Below are 12362 nucleotides of genomic sequence, written 5' to 3'. Positions count from 1 at the left end.
GAAGCAGTGCTTAAATTTCCAGTTTGTTAGCTAGTCCCAATGTCCTTTAGCATGTGTCACTTAGAGAAAGAATGTCTGCAATATTTTGCATCTGGAAAAGAATGAATGGCAAGGCATAGTTGCAGAGGCTGGAATTCAAGAATCATTTGGTCTCACTACTGAAAGCCATGAATCACTGGCTTGACTGTTCCAGGTCCAACTCCGGACACCCCTCTGTCCCCTAAACCCATCACAATATATTTATTTGTACTGAAGCTACTCATGCATTGTGCAATACATTCATTTTTATGCTCTCCTACTCATGCATTGTGCTCAAAAGGCACAGCAGATTTTTGTCCTGCTATTCTAGAAAGCAGCAGAGGGCTGTGAGTCCTCACTGATCTGAATGGAGTACATGCTAGAGAAAACGATTTCTTATCCTCAGCTTATCAGTTACTTCTCCAGGATTTCAATAGCCATACTGAGGAGAAGAGTATACCCCTTTATTTCTGAGGATTTAGCTCCTTCCTCTATTATGTGGGCTGGGCAAAGAGCATGGCCCTAAGTATTCTTCATGTGATTTATTCTACATTGACAACCACTTAAGTGGAGGCAAAGTTAGACCCAAAAGGCACAAAGTGATGAAAGCTGGAACTGAAAAATAGCATGACAGTCAAAATTGCTGAGTTTCACACAGCCCCTGCTCTGACATTGTTAGAAAACTCTCGCTCTAAAAGAATCCCAAAAAGCCCTCTGGAAACCCAATCCCATGACTCATGCACTCTCCTTGAAGGCTTTTTTCTTCCCCTTTACCAAATGACACTGAAAAAAGCCTTGTGGACTTCACTACTTGCTGCAATTTGACAGCTTTTAGTCAAAATGTTTTCCATTTACAAGAGCAGAACTTCTCTATATCCCAAACGAAGTTAAATGCCCTAGCATCTGCAAGTCAGACGGGACTGCTTCTGGCTGGGTCATTGGCTGGCTGGTCCCGCAGAGGTGCGCTGCCTCCTTGGCAGGGGATGGGAAGGGATACAGAGGAGTTGTGCTACCTCAGGAGCTTCACAAAGAATTCGCTCTGGACGCTCAGGCACTGTTTCCTAAGGACTCCCAAGAGCTCAGGTGTCGTTTAATGAATCATCACTTTTGTGTTTTCCTGGTTTGCTGGACTGGTTGAAAGACTGGCAAGCCCATGCCGCTGCAGTACCTGCTGCAGGTGAAGCTGGGAGGAAGTGGTTCTGGTCACTTGGCATAATGTGATTGTTCCCAAGAAAAAGTAACTGGGAACAACGGACTACCCTTTCCTTCCTAGCAGCCCCGCTGTGTTGACTCATAAAGCCCAGATGCTATCAGATCTTCCCACCGGGATTCAGCTAAGAACGCAGTCATGATCTCAGATGCTGAATACTCAAGCTCCTTCTGACTATTACACAGAAGCGAAAGTTAACACAGCTACTAAAAGGAGCATGCATTACACACATGAACAAAACTTATTTGATGACAAGGGTGTTGCTTTGATGATTGCTTTTCAGAGTAGAACTTCACGTTAAGATGAAGAGCTAGGGAATTGTTCGTATAAACTCGGAAGTGTTTTTGAGATAGCTACAGTTAGTCCATTGAAGCCAATCAGTCTTTTCAAGTTTGTGTGTTCAAGACCCTTTTATAATCCAAACAGTATAAAAAAAACATTTCCAGTGTTTTCCAACTCCACTGTCAACAGCTGAGAAATGGATCATCATGTATGTGCTTTGATCATCTTCTGTGTTTATGAAGATGCAGTAATAAACTGATCTATTTTTTTCCTCTGGCATTAGAAATGGCATCCAGAAAGGGGGGGGGGGGGTGGGGGGGGGGGGGTGGGGGGAAGGAAGAGAACAAAGGAACACAGGTAGGCCTTTTCTACATTATTTTTCTAAAATAAAAATTCAAAGTTAACTAATTCACCTTATGGCAAAGGTTGGCTAAAACTACAAAAACCATGAGTTTTGTTCTAGCATGTCTTGTCTTCAGTGCATCAAATTAACTGCAAGGCTCCCTGTGCTTGCAAGCTGTATCTCTGGGTACTCTCTAGGAGAAAGAAAACTGAAAGGAAACTTTAAAGCCAAAAGTGCAGTAACAAACTTTTGTATAGTTGTATATGTTTTGATAACACAGGTTTAACAAAGAGTATATTTTCCTCTTCGGTCTGCTTTTCACTCTTTTTCCACATGACAAAGCTGAAAGATTGTATATTGAAGTCCATGTTTATGTCACTGTTAAGTTTGCAGCTGAGAAAATGAGAGAGGCTAATTTTGCTCACTGATGAGCTACATGTATTTTGTATGTTTATATACAGTGAGTCTAAGAAAGTGTTTTCTCATTCCCTTAGATCTGAGTTTGCAGATCTGGTACTGCTCACCTTGCTACTATGCATGATAAACTTTTGTCTCTCTAAATTACAAGATACAGTCAGCTGGGATGACAATGACGGTGTCAGCTACAACATCAGAGTTTTCTTCTACGTGACCCAAACAGTGGCAATATAGATTACTCATCAGGAAAATCTGGTTTGGAGAAATGATGTGGATCATAAAGCAGGCACCAGTTTGTCACTGCATAGGTGTGTAAACCAACCATAGTTTACACGCCAAATGGCCAAAAGGAAAATCTGCCGTCGGGAGGTTTTTGCTGTGTTCTTAAGGTCTCTGTTGCCTTGGTACCTTTATTGAACTAATGCTGCCATGCCACTAAATACATGTTTGAGGCAAATTCCACTGTTTTTTTTACAGTATTATTGATGTTACAGATTGAACTCTGCGTATCTAACTGATCCTAATTCCTTTGGCTTCTTAGTGCTTTTTAATAATAACCTAAGCTCTTCATGTAGTCTAATTACTGCTTCAACCTGTATCCTTTACATTGACTTTTAAAAGCATTCTAGATGTCAAATACCACCTTTCAGCTACAGTGCAATAACCAACAGCTTATTCCACGCTGGTTAACAAATAGAGAAAGTAATGATTTTTTTCACTAGTTATTACACACCTGAGCCAAATTCAAATTGACAACATACTGGAGAGAAATTTAGTGCCTCAGCATCCAGCACTGCATATTCCACCATCATTTTCACCAGCACACCATGGTAGTAAAGTGATAACTCTGTTGTATGTTGCTTTGAATATTTAGCATAAATTTACACACAGGAGAATCCGGCCTTGTATACCAGTGCTTTATTATGCTCAACTATTTAACGGTCGTTTCCTCAATAATCACTTTAGGTAATATTATTAGCTTGTAAATAGCTATGTTACTAACATTAAAACTTTGTTTTGCAGTATGTTGCTTAGTAGATTGATCTGTTAAGTTGTACTAAACATAAAACTGCAAACAACATATATGCATAGAAATTAAGATGCTTTTTATTCTTAACCTTTTTTTTATGGGTTTTTAAAGCAGGTTTCCAGCTTGTCTCCTTTCAAATAGCTCCTAAGTAGTATAGTTTATTTTGGATGATTGATTATAGTAATCTCATGCATGCAACCAAAGCATGGAATTTTGAATCATGTCTTCTTTTCATTTTTAAGGAATGAAATTATCTTTATATCTTGACATGTTTTATCATTTTGAGACTGAGCCAGTTATCTGTATAACTTCAATGTGTAGCTCTTTGAACTGATAGAATATTATCAGGACTTATTAAAAACAAGCACAGCTCCCTATTACAGCTGTATTTCAAAAGTGAAACAAATGGATGAACAAGTTCTTTGTAATATCTAATGATATCATTAGTTAACAGTATTTTTAATAAGTCTTCTGCTAGAAAAAGTTAAGATGATGTGGTAGTTTAGTACTCCAGTAGTGGCTGTTACGTGAGTCCCACTGCCAAATACCTTATACAACATTCTCAAAGAGGTTTTTTTAATCATATATTTGCTAAAACTTGATCTCTGGGAGAACCAAATAATAGGAATAAAAATCATATGTCATTTTACTCTTAATTATCTATTAGACCTATGGGCCTGTCTTTATGCATTTAATGGTGGTCTTAATCCATACCCCTAACAGGCATAAAAGCAAACTAATAAGCAGCAATCCTGCTGTCTTTTGCCCAATGTATGGGTTTGTTCCTTCATTTCTTGCAGATAAAAGTAAGACAATCTGTCCTTTGTCTTTTTACATTGTAATTATTTTTGCATAAGTGCAGTTTCTTACTAGGACTTGATCTACATGGGAAAATTTTAGTGTCACAGCTATATCAGTAACTCTTTTTTTTTCCTTTTACTTCATTCTTCCCTAGCTGCACTGGAAAAACTTCTACTTTATATGCACTTACAACACCAAGAACTCCTTTTGCCAGTTTTGCTTGTATTGCTTGAGAAACAGGTTTATTTCCTTTGCCTACCTAAACCATACCCCTTCAAGGACAGGTTACTTTAATTTTGGCTTTACTAGTAAACCTTTGTAAGAGTAGACATGCCTAGGAGGTACCAGGGCACAGGTTTAGGGGAGGAGCTCACTGACCCCATGATCTCTCCAAGACATTATGCTGTAGCACAAAATCCTATGAGAAGAGTGAGAGGTTTTGTTCTTCCCCATCAGTGATTCTTTTAGTCCTCTAACCGCCATCACGGACGAGCTCCACAGATGTCTGCAGCCTGTCATAGATGTGCTGTCATAACTTGTTACGTAGGGCTTCGAGTATGGGAGTACTGAGAGGAAAAAAGACAGTGACAGAAAAGAGAAAGTCTTCACAACCTCAATGTTAAAAACACCATAGATAGAAAAAACAAATTCTTAAGGATTCTTGGTAAGTAATGTGACAATCTAAGTCAAAAAATCTTTAAAAGCTCTTTAAGGGTCGGTGGATTCCAGTAAATTTGACATTAGTACTTTGAGGTTTTAAAATTAATGCACCGATTGAAACATTTTATTAGCATTTTTTATTCTAGTCAATAGACGTGATTTTTACGAAAAGGAGATCTTTGTGGTCTACTTCTTCAAGCTGCCATTATGTCAATCAAAAATAAGTCCAGCTAATAAATTATTTTGGCAAATAAATGAAATGCTTTTGGGGCTAGTTCAGTGTTTTCCTAAAGTCCCAGCACAGTTCAGGAAGTATTCTGCCTTCTCTCTTAACCAAACTTACCGATGGCTGCGCGTTAGCCACAGGCAGTCCCTAATATTGTTTTTTGCCTTGCCCTTACAATCTTGCTAAGATGCATCTTAACCCACACTGGCTTAAAAATGAATGCAGAAGGCAGTGGTTGCTTTTAAAATTATTACCCCAAACATTTCCCTGGTGAAACATAAACACATATTAAATAACATGACATTAATAATTGCATAAAAGGAATGTTTAAAAAAATAGTTTCAGGAGAGAGAATAAACCATTAATGAATTACTACATTAGTGAAGTAGTTTGGGTAATAGTTGAGATGTTTGTACTAAGTTGATTAATGCTGCGCTAGTAAATCACTTGCATATATCTTCTTTTCTAGCCTTCGTTCTGAGTCCTTTAGATCTACAAAGGTTGTAGATAATTTTTGCACCCACTCAGTCAATGACTGGCAATGCAGCATGTAGCCGCAGTCATTCATTCTGTCAGTCAGCAGCCCTTGATAATGTGCCTGTCAATATAATTCAGTGCCTGTTCAAGGAAAGTGACACTTTGAATAGTGGACACTTTTCAAAAGCATTCATACAGGGTCAGTTCCATGATAAATAAATATATTTTGTGTTTGGAACAAGTAGGCAATGTGCAGAGGCTGGCATCTGAGCAGAAATACAAAACCAGTCTGCAGGACACAATAAACTGCAATGAAGAGTGAATATCATAAATGCAACTTTGTTTTTCATGTTGTGTTAATTATGGGATAATGGATAATAAAGTCTTCAGGTTCCTACTTGCCTCAGTGGAGCCCTGATCCATGACCAGGGGCACTATGCACTACTACACTACAAATGAGATATTGGAATAATACTATCAATAGTTCTTTAAACCCTATAAAAAAGGGCACATATTTTCATTGCTGAATGAAAAACACAGGCAGAAATCTTTAATTGCCACTAACGGCATGTTAAAGAAAGTATTTATATGGCATGCAGTGTTTAGTTTCTAGTTTCCATTAATACTGGCTGAGAATGCGAGGAAGAAATATGTGATAGTGACAGGATTTTTAATGGTACCTCACCTTAAATGCATTTTAAAATATGTAAATCAATAAAAAAATTATTTGTAATAGCAGACTAAGAGTGCTGGTTAGCCTTACTGCTGAATGAAATGTATGCTACAAGCCCTATTACCATACATCGTGGGAGCTGTAGTTAGGATTAATCTGTCAAAAGGGATGGTTTAGTGTTGATGAATATGACATGTGACCATTAATGATGTTGATTTTATCTCCTGAGATTAGCATGATTTACTTCGGATGGATAATAATGTCATTTGCTTGATGCAGTAGATCTGTTTACGAGCTGATTAAATTGTAAGGCCTTGCTTCATTTCATGCTATTTGGTTTACAGCTTCATTACTGCAATCACAAAAGCTGTGGAAATGTCCCACATCCCATGTCACAATAAATCATTGTTTAAGATTGCAGCTATGTATTTTAGCATTTCAGTTTTGCATGGACCATGCATTCCTTAACAAATATGTGATTGGGAATACATTAACAAGATATTCTGGAACATACTGCTGCAGAAATGTAGAAAATCAGCCTGAATCTTTTAATTGAGATTAAGGAAGCACTTGAGTAATTAGCTGTAACAAATTACCTTATTATTTAGACAGTGAAGTAAACGTTTTTGTTGCAAGAATGATTATCATAAATCTGCAGAAAAGTGACAGTCAAACAACCATAAAGGAAACTTGTAAGCAAACTACATTTTCTGCCTATTACCTTTTACATTTAAATAAAATTTATCAGAGACATACTCTAAAAAGAACATATTTGTTGTTTAGGGATAGTATACGTTACAAGCTATACCATCTGTAACTACTGCACTGGGAAGAGTACATGCATGTAAATCACAAAGGAAAAAAAGAATCTGTTAATTATAATGGCAAATGCTAATGTTGCCATAGTTAAGGCTGTGTCAACGTTTTCATTATAAACCCAGTTATAAAGGAAGGAGGAGAGAGGGAGGGTGGTAGTCAGCCCTCAGACATGGCTGTGTGCTCAAATTTTGTATACAAAAGGACACTGAGTGCTCACACCAAGTAAATCAGAGGTATCTGTGAAACCGCGCTTGCAGTCCCAGTGAGAGGAGGAGGACCCAGCTTGGCAGCGAGGGTGACATTTTCTTGCAGTAATTTTTTCACCTTTCACATAAAATGGTATTGCTACTTTTTTTGTACAAATGAAAAAAATGTTAGATTTACCAATCAAATGGGGCCTTTCGGAGCTTGCGGCTTACCACTGGCTGAATTTGATAACTACAGTTGACTAAGTCTCGGTTCCTGTGGTTAATTTTAGTGAAAGTTTTTATATATTGGAAGGGCATGCTTAAATGATTAGCTTAAGATTCATGTTTTATTATAACAGAATTAAATTTCTTTCAGTTCTTTCTCTGTCCTTTTTTCTAAACCCCCCCAAGTTTGTTCCCAGTGGATTTCACAGAAACATCTCAAGTTACATTACACGTGAATTCTGCTGGGTTATAATATGTTCAAAAGTGAATGTGATCTTTATAGTGGATTTGTGAATTTGTTTTTCGCTTAGCTTTTACCTAGCAAAACTCCACTCTCCACCTCAAAATACTCCAGCTGGCAGATGAAGAAGTGGGAACCCCAGGAGAAACTATACTCATGTATAGTCGTGTACATGTACGTAAGTTATATTTTCTAGGTTAGACAGAGAGTATCCAAAGATTTCCAAATGTGTTGTAGCAATGACCATGGTCAAGATATTTTGCAAATAATTCATGATTTGGGTATTCTGATCACACCCAACCTGAGACATTTTGAAAAGCCTGGGTTTTTTCTTTGTCTGTTTGTTCATTTGTTTGTTTTTAATGGCTGATGCATGAAACATTCGGGAAAGTCGATTCTTTCAAGAGAGTTCATGCTGTGGATTTGGGAAGAGGGAACAACCCTAATGCTTGCAACTCAAAGCTGTCTGGTGGTTTGGGGACAGATTTACCGAGCCAATTTGGTTTTCCAGTATGTCGTGGCTGCTGGGCATAGATATACCACCCTTGACATTTTGTAGAGCCAGTCCCTGTTGGCATTGGTAAAGTTAATGAAAATGTTTCCCATGTTGAAAGGTTGATATTTCCAGCAACATTTCAACTAATCAAATTAAAACAGTGATAAACATTTTCTCCTGCTTTCCAAATGGCTCTAGACCTCAGTTAATGAAAACATATCCTTGAAAATAAATGAATGAATAAGTTTATTTTTCACCAAAAATATTTAACTGCTGGGGCAAAAAGAAAAGGCAGAAAGAGAAAACCACACTTTGAATCTTCATTGCTTCAGGAAACATTTGGTAATATATTGCATCCCTGCTTAAGTTGGCTGAAATGTTATTACCACAGTTTCATGGTTTTATGTTTTATAACTTTGAAATTAAACAAAACAAAGGTTTCCTCTCTTGATGAGCTGCACCTTTTGACAGCAATTTGGTTTCTGGCCAGAAAGAAAATGCAAAGGCAGAATTTTTCAAGGTGCACATTCTTTCACTGATATTCCTCTTGAAACTAAAAGAAGAATGCCCTTGAAAATCCCGACTGCTGGCTTCACTAAAAATGTATAATTTTACCACCCATGTGATGGTTAATTTAATGTAATTTATGCATACAAGAAAATCCCTTCCTAGCGCTATGAGGTGGAGAGGCTATCAGCCAGATTGGTGGAGTAATGGTAGTTCTGTGGAAAGAGACACCTTTAGCCTGAATAGCTGAAGTCATCTCCATGGACTTCAGTAACCACTGTTCATGTTAGCAAGGACAAAAGTACTAAGGACATAGAATGTCTTAGTTCCCTTACAAGTTGTCCCCAATCTGCCTTCTACCAGTCCTTAGGCTCAGTGATGTTTGGGGAATCTATTTAAACACAACTAATGAATTCTGGCTGATGCTTTGAGGTTGTTTTTCTGAAAATGGTGGCACTGTGTAACATGTACGCGTCTACCTTACTGATAAAGCTGCCACCATGATAGAAGTGAAGAGACTATTTGATCTTCATGGCTGAACCCTGAAGAAAATATTTATACATTGAGAAAGTTGTTGGCTGCTGGGAGATGCTTCATCAGTCTTCTCTGCAGGTGCCTTTGAGTATGACAGTTTTTGAAACAGGACCGAAAGAAGTAAAAGAGGAGTTTAAAATTATTCAGATGGATGCAATTAATGGACAGAAGTTGATTCTCTGAGTGGGAGAGGGGAAAACTTATGCAATATTTTGCAACCAGAGAATTGATTTAGCTGCAAATCTGTTTAATGATAAAGGAAGCAAGCTAATCTGAACATAATAATTAAAAAAAAAAAAAAAAAAAAAGGTGATCTACAGTAGAAGGATCCTGGGTAGCTTTAGGCCAAAAAATTTTCCAGACTGGTGTTGAAACTCAGGCAGGAAAATGCACTTTTTGTCTGGCTTTGGGTTTTATACTTCTACACAGAATATTCTTAAACGTCTGCAGATGTTACACCTACTGCATCTGAAGATCTAAATTGTATACTCCATGTAATCTATGTAACTGGAGCTCTTGCGTAGCAAGAAGTCTGTGGTATTTTGGAAGATGGCACTGCTCATGAGCACTTGTAACAATTGGATTGCAGAATTCCAGACAGAAAGCTGAGTCCAGCAATATGTTAGCAACTGTTTTCTGTTTGAACACTAATCCTAATAGGATATTTTCCCAAATTTAGGCCTCTAAGATAAAGCAGCGTATTTGGCTCCAGCAAACAGTTTATGTTCTTTCACGAACTTGCTGGTAGCAGAGTTGGGCAGGCAGGTACTGGGGCCAAACTTTCTTTAAGAGTTTTTAAGGAATTAGCACACCCTAGATCCTTGACTGTTCTAGAAGGCATCCAAATGGCTGCTGAGGAGGGTCAAAGTTGTAACTAAAGCAAATCTGCAAGGCAGTGTGTATGCAAGTACTTACGTTACGTCCATTGTGAGCCTCATTATAATATTTAGAGGCTGCTCGATGGCACTTACAGCAGTGAGTTCTGAGAGGCTTTAGGAATCAGAACCATGTGTTTTTTGAAGAAATATAGATTCTTAAAAGACGTCTTGTTAGCTTTCAGGATTATGAAAATCTCTATGATGATGCAGTCTAGTTTTCTGTATTACCAGGGCCATCGAATTTCATCGAGGAACTCCTGCATGAAGTGCAGCTACATTTGATTGAGCTAGCTAAAGAATATGAAGAGAAATTGGGGCAGGCAATTTGTTATTTTCTCCCTTCATAGAGTTCAAAAATAGGTTTTGCAAAAAGCAATTGTGCCTCCTTCAATTATTGCATTACCTCTAACACAGAGACTGCTGTAGTCAAGCCTTTTAATGAACAAATTTTGTAGAATTTAGGATCTCTGAAGTGCAAAGCCACAACAGAGTGTGGCTCTTAATGTGCCATATGAGCATTATGTTGCTTGCTTTCTCTGTCAAAGCTGGCATGTATCAGAATGCAATAAAAGAAAAACTATTTCATTCAAAATTAAATAGCAACATCCAATTAAAGAAAAGACTCAAGTCTGAAAATCTATTGAAAGTTTCTTTCTGTTTTAGAGGAAATGTACCAATTGCTAATGGAAGAGTTACTCTAAACGATTGGCTACTAGTTAACTATTATGTGTTCTAGCAGGATTTGTGGTTGGGTTTTTTTTTTTTTTTTTTCATTCCTCCTCAGAAGATTTGGAGAAAAGAACAGAAAACTATTGAAAAGATTTCCTCAGTCTTTTATCTTTTGAATTAGTGTCATGCTAACAAAAAGATGTTTTGAAGTCTTTAACCATTAATTGACTAACTGGTTTTCTTTAGACATAAAACTTGTCAAGGCCTTGATTGTTGTGAATCCATGGTGATAGATTCTGGCTGACTGCCTAAGTACAAGGTCTCTGAACACTAGGATAACACTTTCTGAAACAACTTGGGCTTATCCCCTATAATGTCATTTAAACAAACTTAATGTTCTAAAACTTTCATTTTTGTGCATTCTGTATGAGGTACTATTTGAGAGAAGAGGCTTTTTAGGAACAGACCCTAAATGACAAAATCTGACCTCTTCCTAGCCTTAGATTTCTTAATTCTTGTTTATTTACACAAAATAAGCCAATATTAACTGCATTAAAAATTCGCTATAAGCAGAAAGCCTGTTACATACGCTCATTTTCCTTTGGTGAATAACCTTTAGAATGGATCCAAAGTGAGAATCTGTGAATAGTACAAAATTCACATGCTTCTGCAATACAACTAATCATTATGTTCAGATAATTGCCCATGCATGTCAGTCAGTAAGTTTGCTGTATATAAAAGGAATAAAAAGTTTCAGACTGAAAGTGAAGACTGGACATTTTTTTGTTGCAGTGATACTTTACCAAAGAGATGCCCCTGGGATGATTTCCTTAAATTTAGACTTCTGGACATGCTCAGAATTACATATCCATCTCTACAGAACAGTGATTTGCATTTTCCACTCCTTTTTCACAGGTAAATGATGTGAGTTTGAGTGAAAGTAGTATGTCAGATGTAAATAACATACAGGAGTGATAAAACACTTTTTCCAGGGAACGTGACAACTCTGGAATGACTGTTTCATCTCTAGGAAGTCTTCAAACATCAGAAGGTAAAAGTTCTAAACACCTAATAAGTTCTGAATGGCCTACAGGACACAAGTTGGTGATAGGACTCTGCAGTTGTCAGTGCCCTCAGGGCTCTAACAGGCTTTAATGGCCCCCACCAACTTCACCCGGCGTCTCCCCAGCCCTGCCTACAGGCCCTGGAGCTGCCTCAGTCCCTGCCTAAGCATGACCATTGGAATGCCAGTTTCCAGCCTGGCCATGCACTGATGGCCTTGGCCTCACTTTGTCACTGTGGCCCTGCTCAGAGGTCATGACTTCAATTACACTCACTGAGTCTGATCCTGACCTGCAGATAGACTGCCAGCTTGACCTTGGACTTGCCTCATCACCACAAACTTGTCTAATCGTCTGAACTCTTGGTTGAACATCAGCTGCTATCTATGGTCCTGCCTTGCTTCATCACTGGGACAGCCAGGACCCTGCCCTTGGCTCCCCATTCGCAGTCAGAGCAGCAGCCCTTGCTGCTTCCTGACGGTAGTGCAAAAGGTTTTACCTTACCAAAACAGTATCACAGGGCCCGTAGACCAGTCTTTACTTTGCTGTAGTCAAAGGGTGACTTCCAGTGATGTTGGTGATCTTTGTGTTTGGGAAACTCACTAAG

This window comes from Falco cherrug, chromosome 9 (genome assembly GCF_023634085.1).
Source record: "Falco cherrug isolate bFalChe1 chromosome 9, bFalChe1.pri, whole genome shotgun sequence".
NCBI classification, from domain to species: Eukaryota; Metazoa; Chordata; class Aves; order Falconiformes; family Falconidae; genus Falco; species Falco cherrug.
The sequence above is the reverse complement of the archived record's forward strand: the minus strand, read 5'-3'. Positions refer to the sequence as shown.